This window comes from Natator depressus, chromosome 5 (assembly GCF_965152275.1).
Source record: "Natator depressus isolate rNatDep1 chromosome 5, rNatDep2.hap1, whole genome shotgun sequence".
NCBI lineage: Eukaryota > Metazoa > Chordata > Testudines > Cheloniidae > Natator > Natator depressus.
In genome coordinates, this window is record NC_134238.1 from 132,559,933 (window position 1) to 132,575,689 (window position 15,757).

Genomic DNA, 15,757 nt, shown 5'->3' on the forward strand with positions numbered 1-15,757 from the left:
TGCCCACGCGGGTCGCAATGGGTGCTGCTTCACTCTTTTGGAAAGATGGCCAAGACTACATCTCCCAGCATGCAATGTGCCCACTTTTAGGGGGTCCAAATGGGAGGTAAGCTATCTTGAGAACCTGGCTCCAATTGTGGGTGCTGTGCCCTTGGGAATCTGGCCCTGAGCTCTCTTGAGAACCTGGCCTTAGGTGAGGAAAGTTTCCATGGGTTGGCTTGAAACTAACTACCATATAACTTCACTGCGTGCCAGCTCACCCTCCTGTCCTTGAGATGCTCACCACAGTTTACTACGCCCAAGAATGCACAGTGTCCAGAGTGCAGCACTGCACCTTAGCTGGTTGGAGGATGCCTGGTGCGAAGAGAACACAAGGAAACTTCTCCCCACCAACCCACACTTTATTTTGGTCTGAATATAGTGGCCCTGAAAGACATTGGATTCACACAGCTATGGTGACTGAAATCTGCTGTGTAAGAGTGAGTTCCACTACACCTTTCACACAGCTTTGAGCAGATCCTGTTTTTTCTCTGCATCCCAGGGCTTCGCAGCCCCACCTTGCACTGTTTGCTCGAGAAGGAGGTTGTGTCGCACTCTGCAAAGCCAGTGATTGTTGTGTATATTTGGCACAAAGGCAACTGGATTACATTGCTTGAAAACAAGCCAGACTGTGTTCGAAGATATGCCAGAACTCATCACAAAAGCATCAAGGTGCAGGAGGTGTCTCCATGTGTTACGAATTCTTCATACACCATTAGGGACAGTAATACAGTTCCTGCCCTCTCCACCTCACTCCATGGCTGAGCATCAACCCATTCACCACCTCTACAGGCAGGAGGATATAGAAATCTGCCTGGCCTCTGCTAAGACTGCCAACTTCCTGCCACTTGTGACAATGATCTCTGTGACTGAGAGCTCTGGGTAGGCACTTCTATTGCACCTATCACTGTACCAGCTAGACACCAGCCTAATATGGATGCTTGTCTGCTAGGAGGAGGGCTAGGCCCAGGAGTTCATTGCACAAAGGCCACTGACCAGCCGTGACTCATTGATGACTGTATGTCACAACCAGCCTTTGCTGGAGGCATGTTTCACAGCTGTCCCCACTATTAGCAGCCCCCATCAGCATCCACCCACATGCACGCCCCAGCCCAACAGCTGCTGAGTTGGTTACAACAATAATTATTCATTTGTATCACAATAGCACCTACAGGCCCCACCCAAGCTCAACGCCATACTGCGCCAGGCACTGAACCTACCATAATGAGAGAAAATCCAGGTTCCAGAGAGTTCATCATGTAAGAAGGCAGCACAGACATAAGAAGGGACCCCATAGCACCAAGGTCCCTTAGCCACCCAGCCAGTCCTCCTGATACACGGGAGCAGATCTCTCCAGACTCACCTTCCCTCTAAGCCCTCCAGTTGTACAGTTTGCCATCAAACACTGGTCAGGATTCACAATCTTCCTCCTCCCGCTCAGTCTAGCAAACCCAATTAGGGCCCTTAACACCCTTTCCCCTGTGCCATTGACACCTGGAGGCTCTGGCACTGCAAGAACTTTGTTTTTGAATGAAGATGATCACGGTGCCGTGGTGGCTTTCTCCTGAGCCTCACCCCATGCTAGCCCCGCAGCTCAGGCCAACTGAAAGCCCAAGCTGACTGCTCAGCACTACAGTGAGTCAAAAAATATCAAATCCCTAGATGTTGGACATGAACATGCTGTGAAAACCATATCCCCTTTTCTGACCAGCTGTGCTCAGTACCAGGCTTGGTCTGTCTCCATTAGTGCCTCCCTCTGCACCGTGACAGATTTACTGCTGTGAAGTTCCTGGGGGTTCTTCAAATGCACATCAGCTAAGGGGGGTGGGGCAGTATCTCAGAGTCCACAGTGACTAGGGAGCAGCTCATTGCAGCTCCAGGGTGCAGTTCTCCCAATGCTCACCCTGCAGCTCCCACAAGCACAGCACTTGCAAGCCCAGTTATTGAGATGAAATGGACCCGATTGCTATGCTTCTGCCTCGAAACTGGGGAGTGGGATCCAGGCTGGGATCACAGTGTAGACAGACAAGCTAGCTGGAGCAGAGGCTTTGTGCATACAGATGGATGGGGGCTTGGGCCTTTCCAAGATATTTCTGTCCAGGTTCCATGGCAATTCTTTAGATAGGCAGGATGATATGGATTGATTTGCTGGCACATCCTAGTGGACTGAAGGAATTTGAAATGACTTTGATTGATGGAGCTGGAGCTTGTTTTGCAATCATTTTAATTTGCTGAACGAACCTGCTGCAAATAACCTTGATTTGGGTTAAAATATGTCCCCTTCCCTTTGTCTCCAAATCCAAAGCATCGCTATAGGGCCTTCCAGGTGGCTAAGGATAAAACAATGATTCCTTCACCCCTTCCTGTAGGAAGAGATGGTCACCCCAGCTCAAGAGACAATCAAAGGGGTCCAAAGACATTCAACAAAAATGATCAGAGGCCCTTAGAGAGTTTTCCCTCTCAAGGGAGACTGAAAAGAGGAGGGCTGAATAGTGCTGCGGAGACAAATGAGCGAGGACATGCTGAGGTCGACAGAATAACAAATGGGACAGCAAAGGAAATTGGGCCATTCCTGCGGACCCTTTTTCCAAACAGAAATAAGAGACATTCAATGAAACTAAAAGGGAACTTGTGTGTCAGACCGATACACAGAAATGCCTAATCAGTCTGTGGAACTCATTGCCACAATCTCTCAACCATGTCCAAGAGTTAAGCGGGTTAAAACAGAACAGTTATAAGCCCTTGTGCTTCAGGGCAGAAGCCAAACACAAACTGCCTAGGCTCAGGCTGAAACGTCACCGATTGCCGGGTTATTGACTAATGGTCCGTTATGGGGATACCTGCACCTTCCTCCGAAGCAGCTGGTGCTGGCGTAAGAGACAGGATTCAGGGTGGGACAGCGTGCTGGTCTGATGTATTATGGCCATGTGCCTGTGTTCCATGGACTGGACCGTGATCCTGGCCTAGGGGAGGGGAGGGCATCGTGCTGGTGGAGTGTGCAGGGGATAGAGCTCTGCGGAAACCTTCACTGATGGACTGTTACACAGAGTGCCCTGGAGAACAGCAATCATCATTATACTCCAGAGCAGTGGCTCTCAACCTTTCCAGACTACTGTATCCCTTTCAGGAGTCTGATTTGCCTTGCGTACCCCCAAGTTTCACCTCACTTAAAAACGACTTGCTTACAAAATCAGACATAAAATACAAAAGTGTCACAGCACACTAGTACTGAAAAATGGCTCACTTTCTCATTTTGACCACATAATTATAAAATAAATGGATTTGAATATAAAATATTGTACTTACATTTCAGTATAGTACATAGAGCAGTATAAGCAAGTCATTTGTCTGCATGAAATTTTAGTTTGTACTGATTTTGCTAGTGCTTTTTACGTAGCCTGTTGTAAAACTAGGTAAATATCTAGATGAGTTGATGTACCCCCTGGAAGACCTCTGCGTACCCCCAGGGATATGTGTGCCCCTGGTTGAGAACCACTGCTCCACATGATTCACAAGTCAGTGGCACACGTGTGCTCCACATACAGGAGTGCTGGTGCGAGAGCTCCCATAGACTGGGATGGACCTAGCTCAGGCTCACAAAAAGCTGCAGTGCTCTGAATTCAGAACATCCCAGTGCATTTGAAAGAGCCTTCGAGTCAGCTGGTAGAGTCTGTCTTTCCTGGAGGGTTGGGTGAGGAGGAGGGAGATTAGGCCCTTGTAACTGTAATGTGAGCAGAGCAGCAGGTCTGACTTCCTTGGGGAGTTTTTAAAAATTATGGATGAAAACCTGGCTCCACTGAAGTCAGTCGCAAAACTCCCATTAACTTCAGTGCATTGGAGACAACACAAAGATACAACGGCCCAAAGCTGGGAGTGCCACTGCTGCTCATCCACAGAAAGGCACGCGGGGGGCGAGGAGGGTCTCCAGCACCACATATGATGGAGGGGGAGAATGGAACAAGACACAGGCTGCACAGTGCTGGTCAGAACTACTTTGTTCGGCCATTTGCACTTTTCCTGAGGGTTTTCACAGTAGTTATTGCTTTTGGCTGACAGAGCAGGGGCTCTGCCTTATGTTACAAATGCATCTGCAGCAGGGAGCCCTTTGTATGTCTGCTATGAAATCCATGGGCCATATTCTGCCCACAGCTATGCTCCTGCAGCTTCAGTGAAGTCAATGGGGTCACACCGATGTAACTGGATTTGGGCCTGTAATGACTACAATAAAAAGGTACTTGGAATTAACTGGAGGAAGAATCCCAAAAGAGTATCACATGGTAAAATGGACCGAGCCACACACCTGCCTCAGCGGTTTTGCAGGCACAGGAAATGCAGAAGAAGCTGCTTCATTCTTACTACACAATCCCGCTTCCCCTGTGCACATCTCCACTGACACCGGTGCTGAGAGCATCCCACAGACGTCTCGAGTCTTCCAGGAGCAAACATCACCTGGGGAACTGAACATTTTGCAGACCCCATCCACACGGCCTCAGGAGCCTGATCCTGCACAGTGATGAGCACCCTCTAAACGCTGCTCAGCAGCACTTTGCAAGGTCAAGCTCGGAGTGAGCTCCTTACAGCCCAGGGTCCTTCAGCAAGCACGCCGATGTCTCTGCTGTTATGCCAGAGCGGTCTGCTTAGTGTTCAAAAGCCTTGGGGATCATATACAGAGATTCCCTGGAGCCAAAGGTTCAAATCCTGGCAGGGTCAACTCATTCCTTTATCCTTCTCAGGGCAGTACATTGAGCTGCACGTGGCCTGCTGCATCGGGATCAGGGGGTTCAGTAAATCCTCCATCCTCCTCATACCACCAAGCTGTACTGGAGGCAGGAATGCCCTGGCACTGACTACAGAAAGCAGGAAGGGGCATTAGTGAAACACCTGTGTTCTGCACTCACCCAGCTCTGCTAATCATCTCCCTGGTGCCTGGCACTGATGGTAACAAGGCAGCACTAGCTGCCACTGCACTGGACCCCTTGGAACAGGTGGATGGGTGGCATGACTGCCCTCACCCAGAGAGGTGACTGTTGATTAGACATTAGGATTTCCTCCCTGTCATTGGGCAGCTTCTGAGCTGGATTTAAAATAAGCATTAAGTTGTGTCCTGCCTCTGAGAAACAGCAGCAAGCAGAGCTCAACAGGCAGCATCTGGGGGGTCTGGGACCAAGCTACACATAGTATGGGACCTGGGCTGGTGAAGCTGTTCACAGCCAGCTTTGCATGCTCCTAATTCTGGGGGACTCTCTGCACAACCTTGGACCAGCCAGTTTCTCTGCCTGCAGCTCACTCGCTGTGCCCCCCCTTCCTCCAGGGCTTCTGGAAGACAACGTTCCCATGTCTGTAAAGACCCTTGGGAAAGTGACCAGAAGAGTGCAAAGGACATTATCGTAAGCCTGTGCCAGGAATCCGAATTGACAGTAGTAACAGCTGACCTGTCACTGTGGACAAATAACGGCCGACCCACCAGCTTGAACTGGTGACTGCAGCTCATGGCTCTGCTTCCTGAGAAACCCACCTAACGATCCCAGAGAACCGGATTTTGGAGTCCCACCCAGATGACCAACTAAAAGCTGGGCAGGATCCAGAAGCAGCCGCCTCCGGGGGCAAAGGGCAGCTACACTATTGGGACAGGGACTCTTCTGTGCAGAAATATTGTACCCGGCCCCTACATGGAAAGGGCCTGCTGCCTGAGTCACAGCGGAGAAGTGAAGAGTGGCTGTCTACCTCCTCACTCAGGTGCACCAGTCACCTCCCCAGAGGAGCAAAGAGCAGACAGCGTTTGTCTCTGGGAGATTAATTCAGAAAAGTGAAAGCCCAACGTCTAGGAAAGGTGGAATGCTGGTACTGAATTTAGCATGTGGAGAGCCCATTGCTCACATCAGGCCACTGCACCACAGAGAAAACAGGCCACTCACCCCACCCCCATATACACCAGATACTGTCTTCTGTTCCTGCTTGTGTGTGAATGTGTAGCGTGTGTGAGTGAGAGAGCAAATGTGCGGGTCTGTGTACAGTTTGTGTGCGCACGTACCTATGCCTGTACACTTGCGTGTGTTCCCCAAACACCGTTCTCCCCTAATACATTGGCCCAGGTCTTCAGCTGCGTAAATGTGTGCAGCCCCATCAAGCCCTGCATTTGGTACCACAAATGTAGCAAGGGAATGGCACTTGTCAGAAAGGATCCACAAAGCCCCCCAGGGCTGCTGGCTTCCAAGGTCTCTGGGAATCAGTCTCTAGCCTTGCACTGGTCACTGAGCTTTTCCTAGGCCCTTTACTTGCAGCATTGCCAACAAAGGACCAGGGCTCTGGCCCTCCGGAATAATTAGCGCGTGGTAGGCAGGACAAGTGATATTAGGCAAGATCCCCCAGCCAGTCCCCTCTTCTGAGGGGCAGCACAGACCCGGGTCCCAGGGCAGGGACTCAGCACAGGCCCGTTCCCATTTCACGAGGGCTGACAGACTCCTCGCGCTGCCCAGCTTCATGCAGAGCACAAAGACACAAGGCAGGGCTATTCTCCCAGGAGTGCAGATGCGCTCGGCGCTTCACCGCTAAAGCGCACCACTGCCATAGCCAGCACTCGCAGCCTCCCCTGGCTCTGGCGGGAGCCCACCGGACAGACCACGCCAACCTCCCTGAGCCCCAACCCACAGCAAAGCAGTCTGCGTGACCCCTTCTCTGTAACTGCACCCAGCGGGGCTGGCTGCTGCCTCTCCGGAACAGCCTCTGAGCAAGGCAAAGCCCACAGAGCCGAATCCAGCCACACGGCTGAGAAAGGAAACGCCGGGTCCACTCCCAGGGAACGCAGGCTGCCGCTGGTGCCCAGGAAGGCAGCACGGGAAGGGCGGAATGCCGCGGGGAGACTGCGCGCTCGCGGGCGTCGCCGGCTGCCGCGGATCGATCGCAGCAGCGCCGCGGGGCTCGCCCGCTGCCCGGCCGCCCCGCAGGTGCGCGGCCCGCCTCCCCGCCCACGGCCTCCTACCTTCGCAGCGCCCCGCGGACCCCGCCAAGCCGGGCCCTGGGCTGCGGCTTCGCCCGGCACAGTGGCCCCCGCGGCGGCGCGCCCCTCTCGGCAGCAGCGATCCCAGGTTCCGGCCCCTCCGGGCGAGCCCCGCGTCCCGGCCAGCCGCCGCCACCGCGAACCAGGCGGGCTCCCAGGGCGGCCGGCGGCGGGGGAGCCGGGGAAACGCCCCACGCAGGGGGCGGGCCCGCCGCGCGCCGGGGAGCCCTGCGGGGGAGCCGAGCCGAGCCGGGGGGCCCTGCGGGCGGGGCAGAGCCGAGCCGGGGGGGCCCTGCGGGCGGGGGGGGGGCAGAGCCGAGCCCGGGGAGCCCTACGGGCGGGCGGGCGGGCGGGCGGGGGGGGCAGAGCCGAGCCCGGGGGGGCCTGCGGGGGGGGGGGGCAGAGCCGAGCCCGGGGGGGCCTGCGGGGGGGGGGGGGCAGAGCCGAGCCCGGGGAGCCCTGCGGGCGGGGGGGGGGGGGCAGAGCCGAGCCGGGGGCAAAGCCGGGGGGCCCTGCGGGGGAGCGCGCGGCGGGGCAAGGCGGCGGGTCCCTGGCCAGAGTCGCCGGGGCAGCCTCGGGCCGCGGAGTCCGTGCGGCGGGCGAGAAATGAGCCGGGCGGGCGGGAGACAAAAAGCTCCGCTCACGGGGGGCGCTGCACCTGCCGAGAGCTGGGCCCTGTCCCCCGGCCCGCTCCCCTGGGGGTCCTGCCCGCCCGGCTCCCCCCCCGCCCCGGCCCGCTCCCCTGGGGGTCCTGCCCCGCCCCGGCTCCCCCCCCCCGGCCCGCTCCCCTGGGGGTCCTGCCCCGCCCCGGCTCCCCCCCCCGGCCCGCTCCCCTGGGGGTCCTGCCCCGCCCCGGCTCCCCCCCGCCCCCCTGGGGGTCCTGCCCCGCCCCGGCTCCCCGCCCCCCGGCGGCTCTCTCCCCTGGGGGTCCTGCCCCTGGCCCCGCCTGGGCTCGCTCCCCTGTGTCCTGCCCGGGTCCGGGCTCGCTCCCTGGGGGCGCTGGCCGCAACCCGCCCCCGCCCAGACAGGACCTGGCGAAAGCCCCCAGACAGAGGGGGTTGAGAACAGCGTCCGGCTCCTCACGCTCCCGTGGCTCCAGCCCTCTCCCCCAGGCCCGGGCTGGCGCGGCGGGGGCAGGCAGCCGCCCTGTTCTCAACAGTTCTGAGCTGTCCTCGCTCAACCTGCGGTAGCGCGAACACTGCAGAGTCTCGCTGGACACACAAACTTTCCCCATCTCCGTGTACTGGGAGAATAATGCAAATCTTTACACCCACGTAAAAAACCCAGCAGATTAAATTATTTTTCTGGCAAGTGGCAAAGCCACAAAAAACCGACCAGGCCAGTCAAATCTGGGCCAGGTGGGAACCCTAGGAGACAGGGGCCTGTCATCTCCGTGTTTACTACCAGACACAAGCTTGGAAAGCAGCTCTCCCAGCTCTGAGCCCTGGGCCTGAGGCCCGGAGTATTGTCTCTAGGAGTGCCTGAGTAGAACTATTTAAAATCTTTATCTGTTTCCTCCAAATGAGTGCGATAAGCTGAGGAATGTGTGTGAGTGAGACAGCGTGCTAAGGTGTGAGTCGCACACCCAATGAGAGATGTCTGCACTCACCTGGGGGGGTGGGGGTGGGCAGCCCCAATAGGCCTTATCCTGCTCTTGCTCATCTGGGAGGAAAGTGGGACCCCGCTGGGCCTGATCCCGCTCTTGCTCACTCGGGGCATCCTTGGGGCCCTGCTGGGCCCGATCCTGCTCTCATTTGCCCGTGCTACCCTGGCGCTGGGCCTGATCCTGCTCTCACTTGCCCCGGGGTGTCTGTGCCAAGCCAATGGTCCTGCCTTTCCACTCTGGTCTGGTGAGTCAGGTTAGGTCCCTGCAGTGCCCAGCTGGCATGGCAGCATGCAGAGTCCAGCCCAATGGGGCCAGATGGCTGTGACACTAGGGTGTGATTGGAGTATCTGGCTGCACATGAGAGGGATGAATGGGCACAAAGGGACATGTCTTTTAGTCCCTTGCAGTCTTGTCAACCCTCAGAATATCAGGTTTAATATAGAATGGCCTAGCCAGCTCAGCCAAAGCTGGGGAGTGTCACCACGGAACACAATATGCGCCCTGTACGAGTACAGAGCTAGCAGTATTTCATAGCGCATTCGATAGCCCAGTGACTCCTCTGTGGGCCTGTAAGTAAACACAGAGAATTTGATATTAACTGTTGTATGCATCGGTTGTGTGCTGACTATTCAGCACTGATGCATGCAAGTTTTTTCCCAGGCAGGACAGATTAGATTTGTATAGACAAGGAACCATCCAAGAGAATACAAAATGTTTGAGGTTCTGAGTGGGGAGTTCTCTGCATCCCTACCTTACACTGGTCTTATTGGGAAGTTTAACTTGGGTTTGTAGAGCATTCGAAGACCCTTAGGTGAACGGTGCTATCAAAATGCAGAGTGTCAGGTCTCCATTCTCCCAGGAATGTCTGGAGAAAGAACAGAGCTGCTAAGGAGGCACACAAATGAAATTTGCACAGCTATTTACAGGGACATCTTCCGTTCTGGCCTGATTACTTTAGTGGCTTGAAACCCACAACTGGAAGGTTTCAGAATAGCAATCGTGTTAGTCTGTATCCGCAAAAAGAAAAGGAGGACTTGTGGCACCTTAGAGACTAACAAATTTATTTGAGCATAAGCTTTCGTGAGCTACAGCTCACTTCATCGGATGCATTCAGTGGAAAATACAGTGGGGAGATTTATATACACAGAGAACATGAAACAATGGGTGTTACCATACAGACTGTAATGAGAGTGATCAGGTAAGGTGAGCTATTACCAGCAGGAGAGCGGGCGGGGTGGGGGGGGGAACCTTTTGTAGTGATAATCAAAGTGGGCCATTTCCAGCAGTTGACAAGAATGTCTGAGGAACGGGGGCGGGGGAGGAAATAAACATGGGGAAATAGTTTTACTTTGTATAATGACCCATCCACTCAACTGGAAGAAATTCTAGGCCAGATCCTCAGTTGGTGTAAATCAACATCGCTCTGTTGAAGTCAACTGAGTAATGCTGATATACCCCAGCTGAAGCTCTAGCCCTAGAATTCTTATACCTGACTACAAAACAGCGGCCACGCCTCTAACCATTCCTGCGTGATGCCGACAAGGCACTGGAGTAAAAGAAGACCATCTGGTACAGGCCCCAGAGCCCAGGGGGCAAACTGAGCCACGGGGCTAGGTTGTGAGGCCATTTCAGCTCCCATGCAGGACAGGGCTTTGGGATGCAGAGACATTCCTGGTGCTCAGATACCATGGGGGATGAGCATGGCAGAGAAAGCCAGAGAACAGGCTGATGGACGGATAGAAAACATTCAAGATGTGTGAGGAAGGATTTTGCGAGTCAAACATAAGGCATCGCTCTCATTTTAATATAAAACCAGCATGTGGAACTTCTCAGGACCCAGATTTAGGGACAATAACCTCACAGGGAGATCATTTCAAAATGAGAACCAGCATGCAATTCATGGCACATGGTATGATTGCATCAAGGCCAGGTACACCTTCTAATAAGCCTAGGTTAGTAGCTGGCAGCTTCCAAATGATAAACACGCCAATGTCGAAATGAAATTTCTTCCCTTCCAATGGAAGCGGCCCCCTCATCGAAAACCCTGTGTTGTGGGTTCATAAGCAATACTGACATGATCCATCATGCAAAATGGATTGTTTGCATTTCTCTGGATCACCTGGGAGTGATGGGGACAGTCATGTGTAACACACGCCTCTGAACATCAGCCTCAGTCCAGAGGTTCCCATTTGGAATGAGCACCTAGAAATGTTTGTTTTTCCAGGTGATTGTTAGAATGGCAACTCTTGCTCCCTGGATTGCCCGGGAAGGCTTCCCTACACCAAGCTCCTGGCCGGAGGGATTGATTTAGTGCAGGGCTTCTCAAACTTCATTGCACTGTGACCCCCTCTGACAACAAAAATTACTTCATGACCCCAGGAGAGGAGACCAAAGCTTGAGCCTATCCGAGCCCCACTACCCCGGGTGGGGGAACCAAAGCCTGAGCCTCACCGCTTTTGGCAGGGGGGCCAAAGCTGAAGCTCAAGGGCTTCCGCCCCAGGCAGGGGACCTGCAACCTGAGCCCCACTGCCCTCGGGCTTTGGCTTTGCCCCTGGGCAGTGGTCCTCAAGGCTAGAGCCCTGAGCCCCAGCAAATGTAAGACAGCCCTGGCGACCCACGCAAAGGGAGTCGAGACCCACTTTGGGGTCCCAACCCACAGTCTGAGAGCCGCTGATTTAGTGAGATAAATGTGAGACGGGCAGCCACACACCCTGGCCATCACTTACAAAAGCACAGCAAGCAGCTCCCCAGCATGACTGAGGCGCAGGTCCGCTCCGATGCGCTACTCCTCCCCTGCGATTCCCCCACAGCGTGGGGAAAGCTGGTCTGTAAGGCTCTGGCCCTGTAGGAGAGCAAATCCCAAAGCCCTAGCGAGGAGTGCTGGCCAGCAGGCTCTCTCCGGTGTACTGATGGCGCTCCAGCTCAAGCTGGATCACCCCTGCTGATCCCCATGGCTGCAGACATAAACATGAGAAGAACATCGTCACTCAGGTCGGCAGGGCCTAAGCCAGTCTGGGCTTTCTAGGTTAGAATGAACTCCTTAAACTCCACCCAGAAACCCAGGCCCAGCTGGTGCAGATCCTGAGCCAGCGTCCCACCCGCCCATGGCAAGATAGCCTGCTTACCAAGGGACTGCTGCCCTCTGTGACCACAGCCTGTATCCAAAGCAGACATACACAGAGGCTGAATTAAGGGCCAAGCAATCTTAACGCTGCCATGTCCTGACGCTCAGGTGCTTGCCCTTGCACTCTAAATCACATTCTTTTAAAGTAGGGTTTGTGTGAAATTTCTTCGCCTTGAATAAGGAAACGGGTAAAAACAAGATTTGTTACATGCAGCTGGTACCGCCACCCTCCACTGCCACCAGCAGGGTATGACCCCCGAGACCCTTGGACCATAACACACTCACCAACCACTTCAGCTCCAGAGTCCCCTCCAGTAGCTGGTAGCAAGAGAAGGCTGTTTTCCCAGGGCAATGGATGGGCTGCTGGGTGCAGGTGGAGTGAAAGCCAAATTCCCCCAGAAGTCGGGGGAGCTCTTACCCCGTGTGGTACTGCAGAAGGAGAGATGGGCCTTGGGGGGATCTAACCTGGCTTAAGCCCGCACACATGCACAGCTGTTCCCACAGCTCCTTGGAGTTCCCAGTACTGGTTGCTGCTGCTGGTTTGGCAGTGGCATGAGTCTGGCCTTAGAATCATAGAATCTCAGGGTTGGAAGGGACCTTAGGAGGGCATCCCGTCCCAGCCCCTGCTCAGAGCAGGGCCAAGCCCCATGTACAGTTAGTATTGTGGCTGCCACCACATTTTCTTAAGAATTGCAACCCAGGCAAGAGAAATGACAGGGTTTAAAAGGTCATATCACTGGAACACCTGAACAGCCTGCCATGGGACAAAGAAAAGGCCGTTCTCTGCCCCTCGTGAATATCAAAGGGTTGCTGCAAACTGTGAAGCTGAGAGAGCTTCTCAAAGAAAAGACTGCCAGGATCTTTTATGACAGAAAGCATTAGGCAGACCTAAATATAGGGGTCACTGCCGTGTTACGGAGGGTGGGGAAATGTAGTCATTTTGGGGGTTAGTTAGCAGGAACATAACTCAGTTTATTTAGTGCAGTCTGTAAACCACTGCAGAGAATTCATGTATGTTCTAATGGCATCCATCTAAGAAGCATGACAAAGAGCTGAAGGATGCCTGCAAGGCCCAAACTACCTGCTGCCAAACTTCAAGGATTCTGAGAAACACTACATCTACCAGCAATGCCTTGTTACAAGGACAATTGGTCATGCCTATTTATAGGTCAGGGCAGATGGACAGCTTTCCAAATAGCCCCGTTATCATCTTCCTTTGGAAAATGCATGGGTCTGGATTCCCTCATTGGCATGTCTGAGTCTATACTCATTAGCCAAAGTGCCTTTCCTGGCACTTTTTAAAAATGATGTTGTCTGCAGTGTTCTTCTGTGTCTCCAGCGAACATCAACAGCACAGGACATTCAGCACAAAGCATGTGCACCAGTTGGAGGCCACCATTTAATTAGGCCCCCAAGAACTAGCAGAGATAATGGTTCTGATTTAAGCCCTGATCCTGTGATTGCATCCACGAGCACAGCCCCCTGCAGCCGTGTGGAGCCCATTACTGCCAATGGGGTTGGTCTGTGCTCGATCACTGCAAGATCAAGGCCCTTAGAATCTTTATTTAAAAATACAAAACAGAACTCTCTCTTCACAGTTGTACCGATCCTTACAAAGGGCTAGATCACAGCTCCTGACCCTACTGCACAACAACGGCTAGCGCATTGCAGTGCTGCTCCACCCCATCCCAGAAAGGAAACAGCTCAAAGAGCCACAACCCACTCCCTGCTCCTTATTCGCTGCAGACAGAGTGTCATTTTCTGCTGGGGTAAGTACTTCCCTCTGGCACAAATAGGAGCAATCAGGGAATTGTGACTCCCTGAGATGCAGGTGGGGCAGGGCAGCTCTGAATCCCTTAGGACGGCTGTGTCCGTGGGACACAATCTGGCCCTAAATGCATACAGCAGCAGAGACTGTAGTGAGGACAGGCAGATTGTCTTTTTCTGAGTTCTCATCTTTTGTATTTCTTTGTTCTGTTCCCTCCCTGAAGATGTCTCAATAAGGCAGCAAGCAGCAGGGGATTGGCATGTGCCATCCATGTCCATGCAGCCGCCTTTGGATACGCACAGAAGCGTACCCTGCCCCAAACATACAGCTGATTCCAAACAAAACCTTCCTCTGAGTATTGCCTGGGCAGGGCATAGTTTCCTCTAGTGTGTCTCCGTCAGCAGGCTGAGAGAGCTATAATTAATTAATAATTACTAATAAATGTGCAGCATTTAACTCCCTCATGTGCACGCTCTGAAGAGAGCGATTGCAGCAGCCATTGAGTGAGGGGAATGCCCTGCCTTCCTGGCTATCTCCCTGCATTACTGGAGCTCGTGTCTTTAGTTAATCTCTCAGTGCAGGAACAGGCCAGATCCCACTCCCTGCACACACCCTTTCCACCGTACCCCAGTGCATTCTCTAGCCCTATGGCTGACAGGACAAATAGCAATGTTCCGTGACCCATGGCAAGTGGACAGAAGCATCTAATTAGCCGCACCCAGGTCTCATTTAATAAGGCCCCTCCCACGAGCTCTTGCTTGTTTTGGCAACATTATCTGTGAGTGGCAAAGTCCAGATGGAGAAGGGAATGATTAATGCATGGTTCCAGGGCTGGTGTGCTCCCAGTTGAGACGCTATCAGCTTCATAGCCTTGGATCCAGGAGCGCCGGGGTCTGGGCGTGATCCTCCTCTCACAGGTCAGGAGAAAGGCCACACAAATCACGGAAGTGACTCTGATGTAAAGCTGGCACAAGGGGGAGGAGAAGCAGGGCCTTTGTGGAGAGCCAGAGGCACCATGCTGCTGGAGACAAGCCAAGTCTGCTCGCTCCCTCCCCACTATGCTACACATCCTCTTGTTCCCAGTCCTAGGCCAAAACCACCATAATTATCATCCATTTCACTGGTGTACCGTCCAGGAGAGCTTGGTGTGCAATGCTGCAGCAAGACCCTGGGGGTGCATAGGTAGGGCTAGAGAACAGGGAACGCTTTCGACGGGTTGCCAGAAACAAGCTGTACAGTAGAATCGGGAGTGGTTCTTTTCAACATGTATAACTCTGTCCAGTTGGAATGCATTTTACAGAGGCCAAGGAAAGGCCACCTATCTGAGCCCAGGGCTAATGTAATAATGGCAGAAGGGCAGATTGAACATCCAAAATTATCTTTAATTGCATCAGTATTGCTGTAATGTTTTGGGGGGCAACCCAGACCAGTGAGGGGTTGTGTCACCCCCTGTCCTGTCACTCTGGGTGCCTTCAATGCTGTGCTGCGGTAGCTAACAGCCCGGGGATCCACAGCCAGCAGACCTGCATGCAGGGCATACCCTGGCTTCCACTGCCCAGTGACTATTTGCAGAGTGACTCCAACGCCGCCCAGTCCCAAATTTTCCCCAAACCATCTCCCTGCAGTGTCCAGCCCTCTCCTGGAGCACTCCCAGAAGTTACGTTTGCTGTGACTTTAAAGAGACAGAAACAGCAGCTTGTTCTCTTGACTGGAGCCAACAATCATCTCAATTCAATCAAAGCACTGGGCTGGTTTAGATGCAAAGTAAAAAGTTTATTCAATTAACAAGAGAGGGGTTTTAAGTGAGTTCAAGTATAAGGGATACAAATAGAAAGAGTTACAAATCAAAGTAAAAATATACTTTCTAATGGCTAGGACCTAGTAACAAGTTACAGTTCTTGTTCAAGGTAATTTCCTCCCCATCTTCCTTTTCCAGCAGTGGCTGATTAGCTCTTAGTCAGGATCCCCACAGAGTCCAAGGCACTGGTTTTCCTCTTCCCCTCAGGGGAAGGGTAACTTAGAGGGTGTGATGAAGTGGGGATTTTCCCTTCTTATGCTGTATGTGAGTCTATGTCAGTCTTACTGTTGAGCCTATGTGAGTTTTACTGTTTTGCATGAATACTGCGTGTGCCTCCGTTTCCCTTTGTGCTGCACCAGTGCCTAGGCTGTGGGAATAAGGGTGTGTGACTTTGGCTGAGACTCTCGAGGCAGGTGAGGCTACTC

The 15,757-nt window shown here is 53.5% G+C and overlaps 1 protein-coding gene across 2 annotated transcripts in view; it reads right to left on the reverse strand.

Moving 5' to 3' along the window:
* Window positions 1–11,383, reverse strand: part of CORO2A (coronin 2A) — a 98,139-nt gene extending 86,756 nt beyond the window's left edge. Inside the window, exons 1-2 of one of the 2 annotated variants that reach the window (XM_074953687.1) lie at window positions 11,369–11,383; window positions 9,394–9,507 (exon numbers count right to left, since the gene is read on the reverse strand). The gene's annotated coding sequence lies outside the window, so the exon portion shown is untranslated. Of the gene's footprint in view, window positions 1–7,018; window positions 7,074–9,393; window positions 9,508–11,368 lie in introns of those variants that run through there. The other variant, XM_074953686.1, reaches the window with a different exon arrangement.
* Window positions 11,384–15,757: the final 4,374 nt, after the last annotated feature.